The sequence below is a fragment of the Agelaius tricolor genome, unplaced genomic scaffold, assembly GCF_023055355.1.
Source record: "Agelaius tricolor isolate 1412-34295 unplaced genomic scaffold, bAgeTri1.0.p SCAF_3, whole genome shotgun sequence".
NCBI classification, from domain to species: Eukaryota; Metazoa; Chordata; class Aves; order Passeriformes; family Icteridae; genus Agelaius; species Agelaius tricolor.
In genome coordinates this window covers 38,710,790-38,730,588 of record NW_027269263.1, presented here as the reverse complement: position 1 = coordinate 38,730,588, position 19,799 = coordinate 38,710,790, and the positions used below count along the sequence as shown (strand labels likewise).

The window sequence follows — 19,799 nt, the reverse complement described above, 5'->3', positions numbered from 1 at the left end:
TTAGGTATATTTTTGTATCTGATGGTAAGATCTTGCTAGATCTAAAATTAAGGTAAAACATGCTAAAGCATTTTATGGAAAGGGAAAAAAAAAGCCATTCTGAGAAGGGAAAGTCAAACTACTTTGTTTCACTTTCTGTTGTGAATCGTTTGCATGAATTCACGTAGAAAATATACTTCTGATTTTATAAACCCAGCACAATTTCCTGTGATTCAGCTAGCTTTGTATCATAATAGAACAGAGGTAAAAGGGACTAACCCTTGCTGCATTTTATCTGTTTCTCTATCTGTTATGCATATAGAAAGAACTACACAAACACCAGAGCCATATGCAATTGCAAAAGTTGCCTGAGAGCTGGAGCTGTTGAGGGAGAGCCAAAGGATGGTACAAAAAACCCAAAGAATTGAAGAGGAGAATGAAACAGGTTGCCCAGCATTGTCCTTTCTTCTGTCTTTTTCAGGAAGAAAATTGTCAACATAAATACTCACACTCTTGGGCTTCTTATTTATTTCCTTGACTTGTCTACATCATTCAAATGTATTATGCAAGGAAAAAAAGGAAGGATAGTAAATTACAATGTGAGAATATATTCTAGCTTAATTTTCTCCAGAAAAAAAAAAATATAGGTTTTTCCAACTAAAACCAGCTTGTAAATTAAAGCAACACATGATAAATAGATAAATACAGAATTTGGAGATTAATTAGAAAGGTGCACTGGTATTCTGAAACAAAATTTTACTGGACATCCAACAATGGACTCCTGCCATCACCTTTCCAAAAGCAAGTGGAACATACTCTATGTTGTGCTAACAATTAAAGCAAAAAAAATTAAAATTATAATTTTTCAGAGTAAGGCAACAAGATGAGCTTTAAACTGATTAGTAACATTTAATTTCAAAATTCTGAAGACTGGAAAAGGCCTAGAAAAAGTAAACTAGGATTTTAAAACAATGACCATGACTAATAAATAAAATTGATCTTTGTGGCCTATTTGAAAACCTTCAAAAACTGGCAATTTTTAAAAATAATTTCCTGTTTAATAAATTATGAACCCTGGTATTAATTTTCCATGTTAAGGAGAACTCATCAAAGAAGGGCTTACACTGACTGGTAATGTGGCTTACCCTAAAACTTCTAAAGGTCTTATGTGAACTTTATACCCGAACCTGTGAAAAAGATTCATTCACAAAGCTAGATATACAGACTGTATTTCATCTATTCTGCAACTGATAAGGGGGTGAAACACACTTGGTACTTTCTGGGCTGGCAGTGGGAAGCTGGAAGAGGACTGAGTCTGATCATATTTAGCCAGTGCGCCCGCAAAGTATGAGCATTGCAGAAGTAGCATCTGCTTCTCTTTTATTATGCTGAACCTTATTGTCTCACCATTAGGCTTGAGAAATTCTTGTTGGTTAACTTAGCTATGAGGTGGATTTATCCCAAAATCAGGAGAAAACAAATGGCCAATAGTTCAGTAAGGTATCCAGAAAATCAAATTATAATTGCATCAAAGGAACATATTTCCATGTATCTGGAGTGGAGCCCAGTTGAAAGCAAACAGAAGCAGAGTAATTCTGCAGTGAATGACTCATTGGCACAGAAGGGACCCACCAAACATTTGTCAAACTGATGCTGAGAAGAGGAAATTAAAAGAGAAAGGCTAGCAGAAGGGATACACTGGTAGAGACATTGAAATAATTTGTGGGAATATTCTACCTTAATACATGTGACAGTGAAAGCTATATCTGATGAGTTAAATGATTTTCTGTGATTTTCTTTCTGGGTTGCTGCTTTTAGGTACCAGCTTGTTAGAGCCATATGCATGGATGGACTTGTCTGGTGGATAGGGCCCACAATAGCACTAAGTGTGACTTGTTTTCAAGGGCAAGAATTTGTGCCATATTTCCAGGTGGGAGCCAAGAGCCAAGCCGGCTGATGAAAAACATGGCAGGTGTGCCTTTCTGTATTCATTGTTGCACAGCTGCTAAGGTTTGATGGAAAACGTGTTTGATAGTATTTGCCATTTTAAAACTGACCAGATGAAGACAGCAGGAAAGCCTATAACTTTTGCTTCACCACCCCTACAGTACCTGCCACATTTACCACTTTCTTTCTCTAGGAGAAATGCTCTCTCAAACTCGTTTGAAGGATGATGATGCCTTTGTAAAAGTAAAGTTTATATTTCTCAGAATTTATTAAATAGAATTAGTTGGTTTTGTAGTACTAATTTTGTGAGGAGAACTTAAAAACATGTGGATTACATTTTTACATGCATTGGGACTACATCAAAGATCATACAAGGAGATTAAGAAAAGCTGTAGTCAAAGGAAGGGTCTCTGTCAGTATGGAGAATATTCCTGTCAGACCCTAGCTATCAAAAATGAATACAGGAACACAGGCTCTGATGGATCTAAAAAGTCTGAGTGCATATAATTCTGTAACTCTGCTGTGAAATAGCTCTCTGTGGACACAATGATAAAATGAAAAAATTCTGTTCCCTTTTCAGACTAAATAAGATGGTTTTCTCTCTTTTTGTTTTCTCTGTTTTGCCAACTGGTTACAAATGTCTTCACCATCCCCTCTGTGTATGCCTGTTTGAAAGGTAATTAAGACTTTCATTCTGAAGTATTTACATTACCAATATCCTTAATATTAGATATACAGTTATCTTTCATAGTTTATCTCTTTTTAATGCAAGAAATACTTAGAATAAGTTAACTATTGCTTAGGATGACTATGATGGTGACAAATGAGCGAATCAAGTTATCCTTCCTGCTATACCTTGCAAATTAAGTATAATATGTAGAATTATACTTTCATAGAAACAAGATCTATATTCGCATGCAAAAGTAAAAATGTCTTTATGCTTTATTCAATGTCCTCACTGTAGACATATTAATAATAAATAACTTAATTTGAACAGTTGGAATAATTGAGAGTATGAACATCCCACACTGGGATGTGAAAAACATATTTGTAACAAAGTATTAATTTCCAAATAAACTATATGATATACACCTGAGTTAAGATCCAAGTCTGAGCAGTTTCAAATGTTGGAGCTTGCTTCCAATTATAAAGTCTTACACAGAAGACACTCAGCAAGTCAATAGAGGTTTCAAGTGGAGAGAAATAAAAAGTAGAATGTGTTGCTATTTACTTCAGAAACCAACATTCTGTGACTTGACATATGTATATATACGTATATTACACAGAGAACCACACTTATAAAATTAGAATTGTCATTATCCAAAATTAGAAAACAAGACCCATATTCTAAATCTAAATTTTTAATGCTTTTTAATGATTCCAAATTAAGTATGATATGTGTATAATTTTTTATTTGGACACTAATCAATTTTATATATTTTTTAGCTATCTTAAAGGTTCAGGATTAAGTACAATATATGTATTTTTTTCCCTTTGGAGACTAAGTTATTTTATATTATTCTTTAGCTGTCTGAAAGAAGTCATACACTGAAAAACAGCACCCAAAAATATTTGTGTGTAGAGAAACAGACAGACAAAAGCTAGACCACCTTTATTATTTACTTTATTGTAATTTTAATAAGTCACATACATTGTTTCTATTTGTTTAAAAGAAAAGAGAAAAGGAAAGTCAGGTCATTGTGCCAGTTTGTAAACATCCCTTACAAAAAAATACTCAAAGGAAAAATGCCAGATTGAAGATGTGATTTGGAGTCCCACATTAGGCATTTATTCCCCCCAGCAGATCCCGAAGGGACTCCTGGTGCCTTAGGAAAAATTTTAAAACAGACATGCATTGAGAGGGGACCCAGCAGCATACAATCACCAGCAGCTGGCACTGAGCGCTGCTCAACAAGAAAGCCAAAGACAAATCATTGACCCTCATTCTCCCCCTTGAATACATGGAAAAATTCTCATTATCCCAGGGTAAAAGCACAGCCTTTCCTCAAGGGCAGTAGGGGTCTCACACTTGCAGCCTGGTTTTTAGTTGGTGAGAGAGAGTTAGATTTCTGCCTTCCGTGGCTTTTGCACCAACGCTCGTTGTCTCATGGTTGTTTTGTGGTGTTCATTCCCTCCTCCACCTTCTGCCAGGGTGTGCTGCCTTGGAAAAACAGGAACATAGGGAAAAGAGCAAAAGGAAGAAGATCATGATTTTTAGCCTCGTGTTTCCTCTTCTGGGATATGGTGATATTTTTCAGTATTTTGCTTTCAACAAAAGCCCCTCTTTCACAGGTAGTTTCCTGTGAAACAGGGCAATTCAGAATGAGGTCAAAAAAGGAATGTGAATTCAGATAGTCTGGCCAAATGCATATCCCTCCATCTGTGCAGTGTCCTCTCATGCCATTTTACAAGGGCAGATTGTGATAGGAAAAGAGGAAATAATTTTAAGCTAAAAGAGGAGAGATTTGGATTAAATATTAGGAAAAAATCTTTACTGTAAGGGTGGGGAGGCAATGGAGGAGGTTAAACATAGAAGTCAAGGTTGATATTTAAGGTCCTTTCCAACTCAGATGATTCCATGTTTCCATCTTGAAGTGCATAAGACATGTCCTGGGAAGAGCTACTAGATTAAAGCCCACTAGGTAAAACTGTGGAAAACCCTAAATGGCTGGATAACTTGCTGATAATTTCCTGAATACTTCAAAGTCCTGCATGTGAAAAGAAAATCTTTCATGGACCTGTGACACCTCCAAGGCTAAGCAGAAGTTGACCACCATTTTTCATTTCTGTAGTTTTTATTTTAGGGACCTGGTCTTAGTTAAGTCTGCTTTAGCTACTAAATCCTATCCAAAAGTTTATTACAAGCTACTAGAACTGTCAGAAAACAAGGACAAAATCAAGAGTATTGGTCCAACAACAGACATATTTACAGTTTGCACTGACCTCATATGTATGTAGGTTTAAAAATATTCAAGTTATTATAGCAGAGTATAAAGCTGTACTCAAGCAGGTTGACCTCACTGTAGCTCTCAAGGTGAAACAAAAAATGAAATTGCCAAAAAACATATTAGAGTTAGTGATTAAATGGCTCTTTATACACACTTGGGAACACTGGGAGAGACAGTTCTGATGGCAAAGATGTGATTACTTCTGATTACTCTGCACTGTCCCATTACAGAAGTCTGATACCAGATTTCAGTGGAAAAATAATCACCATAAATATGTGAAGTGTATATCATGCAACTGTCATAAGTATCCAAAGTTACAATGAAACTGAATTGCATATAAAAAAAATTACACATGGAATGTCCCTTTGAAACTTCCTTCATTTATGTTATAGATGTAAGAGTCTTCAGACCTCAGGAATTTAAAAGGAAGATCTACTGAAAGGGGGAAAAATACCCTCGTGTGAGGCTTTTAAAAATTAAATTAATTGCATTTTATCATGTTTTGAAATACCAAAACATGCTGCACACTGTTTATCACAATGGCTTAAAAAATTTGACATCAGGGCAGTTATGGAGAAGGTCTCTTTTCTATCTTTACCATTGGGATTGTGAAAAGATGGACTTCTTCAAATTATATGTGAAACAGGGGAACACTACAGGGGAGCCTGTTATATTTCTGTACTCACTGCCTGCATTAGTTGAAAATGCATGGGTATGTACATGCAGTCAGTTCATAGAGTCAGGGAGTAATATTTTGTAAAGCACTATGATATGTTGGGACATTAGAAGGGATCATTAGGAGAAATAAATATTTGAGAATTGAAAAGTATGTCTAGAGTTCTGGCACTCATAAGACAAATAAGACAAAGGACAAGAATGTGTGACCATGAATTTTACCACTACAGTCTGTGCAACTATCATTTAGCAAACATTCATTACCATTATTAATAACGTGACATAAATGGGAAAGAGCAGACTTAATCCATATACTTGGCAGATATCTGAAACAGCAGATGGCACTTTAAGTGGGATGGGGGGAATACCCAGCAGACACCAACACTGCCTGGCCATAGATCTGGCATTTATATAAATAACTGAGACAAAATCTGGACCTAGTAAAGGCCTCACATGTATACACTTGTGTACAATTATTTTTGTGTCTGCTAGGCAGATCGTAATTCTGGCTATGACATTCTTTTCCTCTCATCTGGGAAATGTTCCAGCCATGTTCAAACTGGGGCTGTGGCAACACAGCCACATAAAATCCTGCTTGGGAACAGATTTACCCCGCCTGGATCTCAAAACAACCAATGGGGTGCAGCCAGTCAACTCCAAAATGCCCAGTTCTCTCCAAAGAAACCGGAGGGAAAAACAGAGGACACACGCCGTACCGCAGACCTGGCGGTACGAGCGGCCGCTGCCCCGGTACCAGAGACTCCTCCACCACCCGTGCCACTGCCACCTCCACCAGAGGACGAAGGGCAACTCGATCTCAACTTGGGGACACCTCCACCGCGTGGAAAAGGTACCCGAAGGGGAAAGGTACTGAGGATGACACCGAAAGATTTCTTCAGCTACCTTCTCCTTGCCCTCGGCGTCCTACTGGTAGGATTTTTCTTGTTGACAAGAATTCTAGAAGATTTCTGTAGAAGATTGCCACAAGTCCTTCCTAAATGTGTGCTCCCTGTGGCACCAAGGACAATGGAGTCCTTGCTTGTGTCTTGAAGTAAACAATATATACCTGCAATATATCACATTAAACCAATATGACTTCCTATGTGGTATAAGTGTTCTATTGTCCCTAAATAAGCTTTTTTTCACAGCATTTTTCTAATGGATACAGGTGTACTCTGTGGCCATCTGCAAAATATCATCCACATAATGCGACTCATATAACTGTAAATTTATTCTACCTTGCATAAGACCTTATTTTACCCTGTGTCTTTTAAGAGAAAGAAGAAAATTAAGAAACTTGTGTGATCCTTAATTCTGGTTGTATGATCTCATATATTGCTGGAGACCAGAACACATGATAATAAGCCATTCTTTTTTCTTAGTAAGGCACATTCAGATGAGCATACCTAAATAATTTGTATGAATGGTGTTCCACTTTGGAGAAAAGGCTATGATAATAATAACTTTCCAAAATTCAGGCAGTTCTGAATCCCCAGGAACCCCTTTTCATTTCTTGGGAAGTAACCATTTCTTGACTTACTGTGATTTTATGCACTAAAAAAACCTTTTACAATATGAAAATTTCATAGATATATAACATAAATAGATACAATTATATCATAACATATAATTTTGATGACATGCTGCTTGGCATAGGAAAAAATATGTCAAAGCATGCTTGAAGCAATTCCCCTATATAATCGAATTTCACATAATTTTGCGTGCATACAGCTGTCAAATTTCTAGCTGATTTTATAGACACATTAAAAAAACAAACTTCAGAACTAATGCTAACTTCATACAGGACAGTGATGCCTATTCCAGAGTATTAAGAACTAGAGCTTATTTTAAAAGAGATTTTGTGATATTCTTATATTGGGAAACAATTGTTTCTTTCTTTTTTTCCCCCACTGTTATCCAGGATCAAAATACCGTAAATATACAAACAACTGTTCTTTGTTTTTTAAGGCTAAAGATATCAGCATTATAGAAATTAGGTTAATGATACCTATATTTGAATTCATAGTATTCTCCTGACATTCAGTTCCAGGTCTACAAATTCCTAAATATTTTGTAGCCTGGTCATGGTTATCTTTCATCTTTGTGGCCACTAGAAAAAAGATATCTTTGAAAACTTATGTAGCATTTTGAAAAAAAATTTTCTTTGGGGGGCTGCTATTAGACCTGCAGTATGAAGTTACTTCACACTAGGACAAATTTGGGTGTCAAATACTGATGCAGGATTTTCCCTTGCCAGTAAGAAGACAGTGAAAAAAAATATCCATAGGCATTATTGGTGATAAAAGTACTTATTTTATTCAAGGAACCATTTTATAAGCTAACTTCCTGGACAATAGCATGGCTCTTGGTGATAGAAAGGCACTCATTTCTGTCTTTCACTTTGCTGAGGGATGTTCCTCTCTTAATTCTTCTTCATCATTACAGTGTTCTAAGGAGGGTCAGCAAGTAGCCAAATATATTTGTATTTTAAATCCCTCTATGAATAGCATAACTCATTGCCTCTACTTTTCTGCATGTGATCCATTATAAGTAGAAGCACAGTGAAAGCAGTTGAATTCAGTGACAGCTACAGATTCTTTTTTGGCACTCAAGTCATGATGTGTGTAAACACTGCCAAATTACCAGTGTTCAGAAGGAAGAGAAGAGAAACCTGAATAATGGCCCCAATTATTTCATCTTTATAGGCGAGAAATAGGCATGTACAGTTCTCATATTCCTCTAGTACTGGTAGGCTTTGGGAAAAATTTCTGTAAGAACAATGCATGATTCTTAACATTTTCATGGCTTAGTGTGAAATAATATTGCAAAGAAAAGAGAAGCTGAAGGACAATGAGAAGAGCTTAAGCTTGGAAATTATACAACTAATTCACAGACTTTCTCAATGGAAAACTGTGTATTCCAGTATTTAATATTCAGGTTAATTTCCCACAAAAAATAATTTTAGTGTTGTATATGAAACAGGTTCTATTTTTTCTTCTTTTGCTTAATGCTACACAAGAAAAAGATACGTCTCCACCCACTTCTGCTGGCAGCTTTTAGGGCACGTAGTGGTGAGGAGATGAAATACTCTTAGTCAGGATAGAAATCAATTTCCACTCCTTACTCACTGGAAGAGCACACTGAATACTGAATTGTTCAGAAAGAGAGTCCTAGTGAAATAGAACAAGCTAAAATATTAGTTGCTGAACAGTCACAATATATACTAGAATGAAAAACACCACAACTTCAGAAGAGACTTGAGTCTTAATAACTACCCCTCAGAAGTGGATCCCCCTTGCAGGGCTCTGAATTGTAAGCCCTCTTCAGGGCATACACCCATCTTTCTTTGGGTTGGAAAGGAAAGTCTCCATCCAGCACCTCAGAGGTCAGAGCTACCATGCAGCACAGAGGAGATGCATTGACAAATCTCTGCCTGAATGGCAGGGCCAGGGGCAGCAAACCTACCACGTAACTCAGGAAGGACCAAGAAGGGCAAGAGCCTGAGACTGATGCAGCCCTCAAGTCAGAGAAGATGCTGAATGGGTAAAGGCCACAGGGGGGACTTGCCAGGGCACTGTCAGTACCTTGGTGCACACAGAAATTTCTGATACCTCATATAACCAAAGATCAAATAACCAAAACTGTCAGGCTAAGATCCTTCATTAATCTCAAGTGTTTTGGAAAGATACTGTGTATTGTAAGATATTTAAATTTATTTTAAAATAAAAGATATAAAAAGATATAGCCTTGTAAAAAGATATATCTTGAATGACCCAATCATTGCATAGAATTAAAACAACGGTTAAGGGCATTGAAGGCATGTAAAGTGTGTCAGGTTTCAATTACTGAACAGAAAAGGAAGATGACCAAGTTTTGGCATTAGAACACACACCTCTGTCAAGGGGAGTTATAATGTATTGGACAGCAGGTATGAGCAGAGCTGAATTAGTCTGATTAAAAGATCCTTCAGGGAGGAAGTGCTGTATTGAAAGGACTGTGACAGATAAACCATAAATTCTGTACTACCTTCTAATATCCATGACAAAAGTTCACCTGTGTGTGTGCATCACAAGAATCATTATTTACTTTGGGAATTTGAGAGAAAGATTTCATTAAGCAGTCAGGAAAGATCTGTCAATTATGAAGCTACATTCCTCAATATGTATGCAACAATAGTGTGCAATAGGCAAGATACAGAGCAAGCCAACATTTTATTTTTTAAACTTATTTAAGATTCAGTGACAAAACTGCAAAATGATGTTAAACCTAGCATAGTGTAAGTGACTTCTGACAAATATTTCCTCAAATACAACAATATGAGCAAGTACACCAAGAATTATTAAGAGCACAAACATATACCTACACTCTTGGAAACTTTTCATTATCTTCTTCAATTATTAGCATTGAGAATCAGCTTGAGGAGCTTCTTCTTCTTCAAATTCCTCCTTAATTACACTTTTACAAGCAGTTCAGTATAGCATAACACCTACTGCCAGAAAGTGCGTATTTTCATTCTGAATACCACCAAAAATACCCCAAATCCTAAACTGGAATCAGAAAAGTAAGGGCAACATTTTACCACTTTTTTTCCATCCAAATATTCTTCTTTCAAATTACAGATTATCTGCCACTGCTCTAAGTTCTTAAAAAAACTAAAGCCTTTTTTTTCTGCCTTTCTGAAATTAAAGTGAAAATACATATCAAGAGCAACCCCATATAGGAATTAATGGTTTTCACAATTAAATTTACACCAAGGTGGCCAAATAGGCAGAAAATGTTTTCACAAATTGAAATGGTTGATGCATTTTAAGGTGTTCTGGAACATTACCAAGTATCAATAATGTATTACTATCTATTGTCTGGAGGTGTTTGGATACATTAAAACAAGTAGGTTATTACTTAAATCATTTGGAGGAAATAAATTGACATCTACCTTTTTACCTGCTTCCCAAAAACTAGACTAGTGAAAATAGCAATATTTGAATGTACCTAGCTCAGAGGACATAGATGTATTCTTTTTCTTTAATGGCTGATTCAGTTTCACAGTGGAAAACCCTGAAATCTTGTCCTTTATTTTACATTGGTATTTTGAAGATACTGCGTCTCCCTAGGATTTTTGTCAGCCCTAAAGTCCAATGGATTTAAATACCTTGGTCAGTGAGATTAAGTCCAAGATTATGCCACTTCTGAAATGGAAAAGGGTCAAAAGAAGTATTGGAGACAATAAATGGCCTTCTCTCTTCTCATTCTGTGTAGGGTGTTTGCATAAATTCAGCAAAAGATTACAATTACCTAGACTGCTCTAATATGGCTTATTTGTACCACAGACTATCTAATACAGTGTCTCTTATAGAAATAAGTGCTCCAGCTTTATATATGAAAAATGGTTATGCATGTTATATTTCTTCACTAAAATTAATAAGAAAAGAGATACTGCTAACATGAAAACAAGACTTAATGAAAAGTATTTCTCCATAGTCATAGCCATGTGGTATAAAACAAATAATAGGAGTACAATTTCATTGTATCCTTCAAACACCACAAATATTCAAATCATTGGTATTGGAACTTCGAATATTAAAATTATTCCCTATGCATTATCCAGATTTCTGGAATTAAACCTCACTCAGCTCCCTCAATTAAGACTCAGCCTGCATAAAATTTTACTTCAACAACCTCCTTTTGAAATGCCTGCCTAAGTGAAGGTCACAACATTCCCACTTTCTGCAGTGGATTCATGATCTCATCTATAATGGAAGAAACATTTTATCTGTTTCGAACAGTAGTGGAAGGGACAGAGCATTATCAGAAAATGTGTTTCTGGATAATAAAAATTATTAATGTTATTGCTACACTTTTACTCATTATTTAAAAATGCATAAAATATACAAGCTTCTTACAGAAAGATCTTGGAAAGAGAAAAATTTATATTGGTTCATTTCAATGGAATTCCTTAATGGGGCATTTTGATACTGCAATTTAATCAGAAATAAAAAGAGAAAAAAAATGGACATCTGAAAATAGAGCAACAAACACCATTATAGGCAAGCCATCTTTTTCTAATGCAAAGTGGCAGATTGGCATAACTGTATCTTTCACATTTGTGTACAAGGCCAGGCACACTTCAACACTAATCACACCTCTGGAAAGCATCTCCTGAGTATGTGAAAAGATTCTGTAGAACACCATGTGGAATGGTAGTGGACAAGTTAAGCTTATAAACCTTTAAAAAAAATTTTTTTTAGGGACTGCAGAGGACTGAGACAAGAAATATTTAATATTCACTTAACCTAATGTTTAGCCTCTAAGTAAAAGAGGTCTATTCCTCTTTGAGACATATATCTGGAAGAAAGCTCTTGACTTCACCATTGCTGATCATTAAAGGCTTCTTTGTTTAACCTTAGCCTATTATTCATGTGCAGCTTGTACATGGATTATATCATTTGGAAAAGGACTATGAAAAGATGCTGTATTACTGCTCTGTGTTAATTTGATTATCACTGTAGCTAATATTCATTACTCAATTATGGTAATCAAATGTCTTTTCAGCCTCAAACAATGCATAATGAAATGACAAATGTTTTTTATTTGTAAAATTTTGACTTGGTTGATTAAATAATTACAAAGCATATGTGTAAATATAAAATAAATCTTCCTTTATTTTACAAGACATTGCAAAATTTGGAAAGAATCAAGCTGTACTTCACTAATCATCACAGCTTTCACTGTAAAAGCTCCATCACTGGCTCCAGTATAAAAGACTTATTCCCAAACATGTCATTGTGCATCTATTTAGGTAGAGGAATTAGTCTAAAAGGGATTGAATTATCAATTAAAAAAGAACAGTAATTATCTTTTTGCTATAATTAGATTAAGAAAATATTATTTTATTTTCAATTATTTGATAAAAATGTGAATTTGTAGCAGTGTGCGCATTTCTTTCACCTTTACAGTGAAATAAGGTTCTGATTTACAATATTAGAAGGAATTTTTTCAATTGAAAACATTAAAAATATTAGTGATTTTAAGGATAGTAACAAAAAAATGGAAATAATGACTAATATCAGAAAAAGATAGAACTGTGAAATGTTTACTCACAAAATATGTGATTAAAAAAGATGGGCACATGCATTTCTCCTATACTCACTGCATTTAAATAACCTTGAAGGGACAGTAGAGAAGGTGAGGGAAAGGCACCCCATCTCACCTAACCCCAAATAATAGGCAAACACAAATAGAGACTGGCAAAAAGGTATTTCCAGGTGTGAGTTCACTCAAACTCTGGCTGTACTGCTCTCCACATGAGCACAGAGTGGTGAGAACCATTGAGAAGTTTAGATGAGATATTTGACTTTAAGGCAGCAAAAATTTAGTTATATGTGGTTGGTCTTATGCAATGATACTGCTATTTGTCTTGAAGCTGTTGGCTCTGGGTTTCTTTGAATTAATGACAGGACAATGTTAGAGGGTTACATGGAAAACACTGAAAAACATTGAAAATATGATGCATGTATTGAGGTAGAAACCACATTTGTGCTTAATACATACTTATTTCTTTTCCTTGCACTGACTTTTTGTGCCCTTTTCAGCTGCTAAATCAATACATCAAGATATATTTTTAAAAAAGTCCCAAGAAGAGTATATTTCCATCAACAAGGCACTGATTGTGAGAATTTTCAGGGGTAATCTGTGTCGTACAAATTAATAAAATAAATTATCCTTTTTCTGTCCAGAATCAGACTTAAAGAAAGTCAAGTCCCATAAGAATACTATCACAGTGGAAATGATCCTGGAAGTTAATTGACTAAACCAGTTGCCAGTCTAAGTTGCTCCAAGGGTTTAGACTTTAGAACAGTAAGTATTATTAATCTTTCACAGAAAAACATGCTACTATTAAAATAACCAAAAAATTCCTACTTTAAAGACTGGTGGCTACATGAAATGGTACATTATCCTAGTGACACTATGAGGTACAAACACTAAGCAACCTGATGCTTCGGCAGTAACAGGAATCTAGTCACTCTGATGGTACTCAGAAGATGACTGAGAAGGCTTTTAGACAAGAATTAGGAGAACTGTACCATTCTCAGAATGCATCATCAGATTTGATCCACTCAGCTTGGAATCTTCTGCATTTTGAAATTCTACAACATAAATCTGTCAACAAAAATAGAAGCGACACAGCTGTGGAACATAAAAATCAAGCTGTCCAGAAACAGTTGTGCATTTGAATTTTTTCCTAACATAATTTTAAAATTGTAGTAAACATTTTTTAGATACCATGAAACTTTGTTATTAGCTGTCCTATGAAAAATAACTGGGATTCTTCTTTTTCTCATCTCTTTTCAGGATGCAATTAATGATACAACAACGTCCCATTAACGGTATCCAGGGAATATAATTCTGGACTACAATGTCTTAAGCTAAAACAAATAAATTATTTGACTTGTCAACAAAGAGTTTGCTTTCAGCTGGCTTAAAACAGAAATAATGTTTTAACATTTTCACCTAAACCCCATAATCTAGTTATTTTTTAAAATACTAAAAAAAAACTAAAATAACCCTCTCAAGATAAGTCTAGTCCGCTTTTTATGCACTTTCCAATTTCTGGAGACTTGGAATTCCAACTAATCTCTTATAAAACATTTAGGAGCCAATACAAAAATAATTTTCTCTAATAATTAATAAATAGTGATAGGCTGTTTATTAATGGCATCTATGGCAAGGGGGCTGTAACTGAATAATCTTTAAAGTCCTTTCCAACCCAGGCTATTCAGTGACATTCTATGATTCTATGACATTGTTCTGGATACAGAACAAGTACCTGATGCAAAATCATAGTTTTTGTAAAGGAGAGACAACTGAGACCTAAAATGCATGGAATCATAAGGCTCAAGGTTATTCCATAGATATGAATCTTCAACAATATAAACCCACCATTTTCTTTTTTTCCCTCATGACATTCCATTGCAGTTGAGCCTAATTTTTTAGCAATAATCTTTTTGAATAACTGCAGGGAGAACAAAGAATTAACAGTTTGGTGTGTATAAAAGAGTCAGACTCAATTTTCATTACTTTATATCCAAGCAGCACACTGGTTGTTTGAGAGATCTTTAACAAAGAGGGAACTGTACCTACATACTTGGTAGTGAGACAAAACCCAGAACCACTTTGTTTGGACAGTCTTGGTGACAGCAGATTAGTGCTGAAGTTATACTGCTACTGTGCTCTCAAGGGACTGACTCTACTAGACATTTTTAATAGAAATTTTAAATCAACACAGTTGAGACCTATGTCTTTGACATGAACATAGTTAATAACATATGGAGATAATTTATTTTGAACTCCATAATACTTGAACAAGTGTCATGACCCAAGAAATATCATGACCCCTGTTAAAAGGGTATTTTTTAGTGACAATTTAATTGTGCAGTGTATTAAATTGTGAAGTGTACTGAGCAGTGTATTTAATTGTGCAGTGTATTTAATTGTGCAGTCTCAACTGTCATCAGCTGAGATTAATCCTAGTAATGACAAGTTTTTCACTTAGAAAATTATTAAAAATTATTTGAATATAGGACAGGAGGAACGATTTTCTAAGTCAAACGATATAAACATTCAAAAATTATAAAGAACTCACCTGAAAGGTAAGTTTTACATGATTTCTATTCATTTGGAAAAGGGAAATACCAAAGTGAGAATGATGCCAGAGGCTACTCTCAAAAAAGATTTATTCACAGATATATATGTGCTTGAAAATTTAATGTGAAAAATTGTACTGTTATGGATATTAGAGACCAATTAAGTTAAATAAATTAATCTATTAAGAATCTAAACATTAATCAAAAAAAAAGCTATGTTGAGTGGATTTTTTTCTGTTAGAAAATAGCATTCCAAGTCCACATTTAGTTTTATCCAGAGGACTAGTTAAAATGTAAATTTTGTTTGCATATGACAGTACCAAAATCTTGTGACTCATGTAAAGCTTCTAACACCAGAAGTATTGAAAATCAGCTTCCATACTTATTTTCCTAGTCCTCACATTTGGCAAGATTAGATGCTCTCACATGATTTTGCCCCTAGCCAGGAAATAATCTTCTACAGCTAAGGGTCATTCCTGGTTCAGCCTATATAGTATCAGGTTTGGAAATGGGAATTAAATTACCAGTGTAGTAAGCTGGGATTCAGAGGAACCCTGAGTAAGACATTTTTTCTGTCATTAAATAATTATTGCACTTTTCTATTCTTCCCTCACCAATGGATATAGTTCAGCACTGGAGTTTATGTTATTTTCACCATATTAGCCTGAAAAAAACATCTGCTCCTATGCTGGGGTTTTTCTGCTTTGGCTGAGGATTTGTTGTCATTCGTTAAAACCTAATTTATTTAAAATCCTATGGGACAGATTATTTTTTCTTTTTTCAAATGTATTTCAGGCCTTGAGTCATTTTGTTGACTCAGCCTCTGTCATGGCTTCTGAGTCTGTGGCCAAAAGTTCATAGCCTTCAGGCTGCTTAGCTGCATTTCAGTGCCAAAAAAGGGCAGTCTGATTCAGAGAGGGCATAAGGAGAAGCAAAAAATTAATGCCAGGAGTAGCAAAGACCTGAAAGGACAGATTAAATCAATGCCAAAATGTTGACAGTGTCAGTGCACTATGAGGACAGGAATGGTGGAGACTGCCCGTGGGCCAGACAGGGTGAACTCAACAGCCAGGGCCAGTTCCATGATCTGTGGGACCCCAGCCAGAAAGGTCCTGCCCTGCCTGCCCCCAGCTGGGGACATTATCCCAAGATTAGTTTTGTAACCTAGACCTGACAATTTGTGGGGGTTTTTTTCTAAAAAACTGAGACAATTGAAAATGCTCACAAAGGACCTGTTCAGAGTTAAAAAGTTTGACAGAAAGAGTAAGATTAATTTCAAAATGTCAGCCTCCTAAAAAAGTTTTAGCGTTAAATTTAAGGTCACCTGCATTCCCTGTATAGCCCCTGATACAGGACAGGCACCTTGTAAAAATACTTTACTGTTTGGGTTCATTGTCCTATAACAAGGATTTCTCTCCAAGTTGCCAACCTGGAGGCATTGTCTTAGACTACAGAAGGAACTTAAAGGCTCACCTTAAGTAGGCTGCAAACTCTCAGGTAGTTAGATAAATTCCCTCTCCCAGGAAGAACTGGCCATTGTCAGCTTGCAGTGGTTGGACCCTCTGGCCACAGGTGTAGCTCTGCTCTTTTCCCAGGCAGCTGATCTAAAATATCTAGGTTATCAAAGAGATAAGCTGACTCTTCTTAAAAAAGTTTCAGCAAATATGAACAAAGAGCTGTGTGGAATACTAAGTCTGACACAGGGCACCATGATCAAGACCAATTTTCAAAGCAGTTCAGTTCTTTGAAATTATGAGCCAAAATTTCATCACTTTACTCTGACATAATTTATCCAAGAGGCAGACAAAACCCCTCAGAATACTGAGGAAATTGTATAAATCATACTTAAAGGTGGAATTCCTAGAACCAAGAAATAATTGCAATCTTCAATTATCACTTTTTCAAAGAAATACCAAGCTTCATAACTATGTATGTAACAAATAAACCTCCCTTGTATGAACACAGCCTTTGGATATCTTACCTGAAATCCTAAACTCAAGTCATTAGGAGAGACAAGAAACATACACATTTTAAAAATTATTACATATGTAAACCTCAGTCATGCAAAATGGCAAACTTTGCTCCAGATAACAATAATGAGGTTACTTTTAACCATGGGTGTAATTCCAATTGAATGATATTCCTCATGTTCCTGATGAAATTATGAATGTTAATGCATTTAGGCAAGTTAAGGACATGCCTAAATGCTGAGAGATGCCACAGAACTCAGCATATTCCTGAAATGGAATCTGAGATCTAGTGAAGAGTATCTTTGGCTTGAAGTTGAGTATCTTTGGCTTGAAGCGTTACAGAAAAGTTAATTTTGGCCATACTGATTAGATGATATGTTCAGACAAATAAAGCTCCATTTTCAGGCTGAAAATGCAAGTTTTAATCTATTCCTGAACTCTTCTTATGTCTCCCACCACCATACTTATTCTCTAAATGCCTTAGAAGTTTGATAACATCATAATGTCTGAAGCATCCCACAAGATTTGTTGTTTTCTAAAAAGAAAAAAAAATTGTAAGACTAAATTCTTTGAGATGAAATAATGTCTTCAAATATGATTATAGATTCTGATGCTGGTTTTATCTTCAGTACAAATGAGAAATATTGCTATAAGTAACCCTACCTCATTTTGTCCACAATTATGAAGCTGATACTCATTTGAAAAAAATTATCAGCCAATAGGTGGCACTGAAAGTATTTAACATTTATCTAAATCTTCTATTTTCTTTTAGCAAAATTCAAGTTTCCCTCAAGTGAATGGTATGCTCACAGTTTAAAAGCTGAGTCACATATTGAATTTTCTTATTAAAGATATTAAGTACTTTTAAATCGTTGGAGGACTGTTGAGAATTTAAACAGCTCCCTGGAAATACGAACAAGTGAATCATAGTACTTGTATCTTGGCAAAACCCAACCTAAAGCAGGAGCTCCTTTTGAGATTGTGGGACCATTGACATTCCAAGGAGTACCTAGCAATGAAGTTTAAACTGTAAATATCTGGGAAAACTGTTGTGTTCCAGAAATTGGTTTATATTGCAGTTTTTTGCATGCTGCGTGTCAATTTATTTTCTTTTCCCAGCTGCTTTCATTTTTATAAAACCTGTGAGGAAAGAAGGAGGATTTTGTAGTAAATATAATTTAATTTTTCATCACTAGCATTCACTTAAATTAGGACAAATTTTACAAGAAACCTCTTCATTCTCTGTGGTAAACAAGTTCATAAACTATTCTATGAATAGAGATAATGAGATATTTTAGATCAGATTTCTGAGTGCCAATAAGATATTCATAAAGAAATAACCTTGCCATGTTAAGTTTTTGCTCATTTCAATATATTTTTTTGAGCAAATGTGACTCAGAAGATCGTAAGTATCAGTGTTTTAGTTTATACTGAGTGTAATTGAGTCCCATGCATTGTTTCATACCTGCACATTACAGTTCTTCCAAAGTTTCTACTGAAAGGTATGCCAAGATGGTGAAGTAGTAGTAATTTGTTCTGAAAAATATAATATTGTGTGTGATACAATACAGAACCTTACTATCCATTTTCAAACTATTCTCTACCACCTTTGTATAGAAATCTGTCTTAAGAACAAATGTAGGCCACATAGGTTTCAGCTATACCAAATAAAAATCTGCAAGGAATCATTGTACCGTCATCAGCCACGGTGTTGCAGGGGAAAAATGAATAGCAGTGCAATAGAAATATGTCCAAAACCGATAGTGTATAGAGAGATTTGCTCAGCAGTACCAATACATCTTAATTACAAGGAACTTAAAGTTTTGAGTGCATTCCTGCCTTCATCATTTCCTGCCAGCAGAAAAATTAAAGTGTCTTCAGATTGCAAAGCAGGTGAAAACAATTATTTAATGCTATAGCACCAGACCTCAGCAAGGTATAAGACTGCCTAGCTTCACCTGAATCAGTTCTGAAGACTTATGACACCACAGTGGGTGATGAGAATTAATGTATCATATCAGAAAGTAATTCAAATTAAAACTCAAACCATTAATTTAAAGTTTGGTATTCTTTTCTCTGTTCAGAAAGCAAAGCAAGGAACTACATAAATCAAAGAAGACCAAGCAAAGATATAACCTTTATTAGCAATACAGCTGAAAATGTCATCCTTCTCAGGTTACTGGGAATATAAGTGGGTATGACAAAAAGAAAGACGAATATTCTGGCTGTAGATATCTTGGCCAGTTAATTCCTTTTAAATAATTTCTATGACCTAATAGTAAACAGAGGACCATTATGGTGTAAGCAAAAGGAGAAGTAGAAATGAATGAATTCTGAAATAATCTGGGAAAGAAAAGCATTGAATTTTATTTCCATACATGTTTATGAATATCTGCATAACCATAGCCTGGTCACAAAAAAGAAAATTAATTTTAAAAATTGAATGTCTTCAAAATACCATATTTTTTTATAAACAATTGGTCACTAATTTCTAGATACACATGCAAAACATCAAGAAAATAAATTAAAAATTTTGGACAGCCTTCAGATAAATGGTCTGCTATTTTTTATTCTTTGCAAAAATTTGTGGATTGAATATTATGAGAAGCTTATGTATTTCCAGTTACTTTAGCATCTAG

General features: G+C 35.2%; 1 long non-coding RNA gene across 11 annotated transcripts in view; it reads right to left on the bottom strand.

Moving 5' to 3' along the window:
• Window positions 1-3,532: 3,532 nt before the first annotated feature.
• Window positions 3,533-19,799, bottom strand: part of LOC139588332 (uncharacterized) — a 64,273-nt gene continuing 48,006 nt past the window's right edge. For 9 of the 11 annotated variants that reach the window (XR_011678635.1, XR_011678636.1, XR_011678634.1 and 6 more), the window contains 2 exons: window positions 16,664-18,696; window positions 3,533-4,087 (listed from right to left, as the gene is read on the bottom strand). This is a non-coding gene — a long non-coding RNA (uncharacterized lncRNA). The remainder of the gene's footprint in view (window positions 4,088-16,663; window positions 18,697-19,799) is intronic. The other 2 variants (XR_011678628.1, XR_011678633.1) reach the window with 2 other exon arrangements.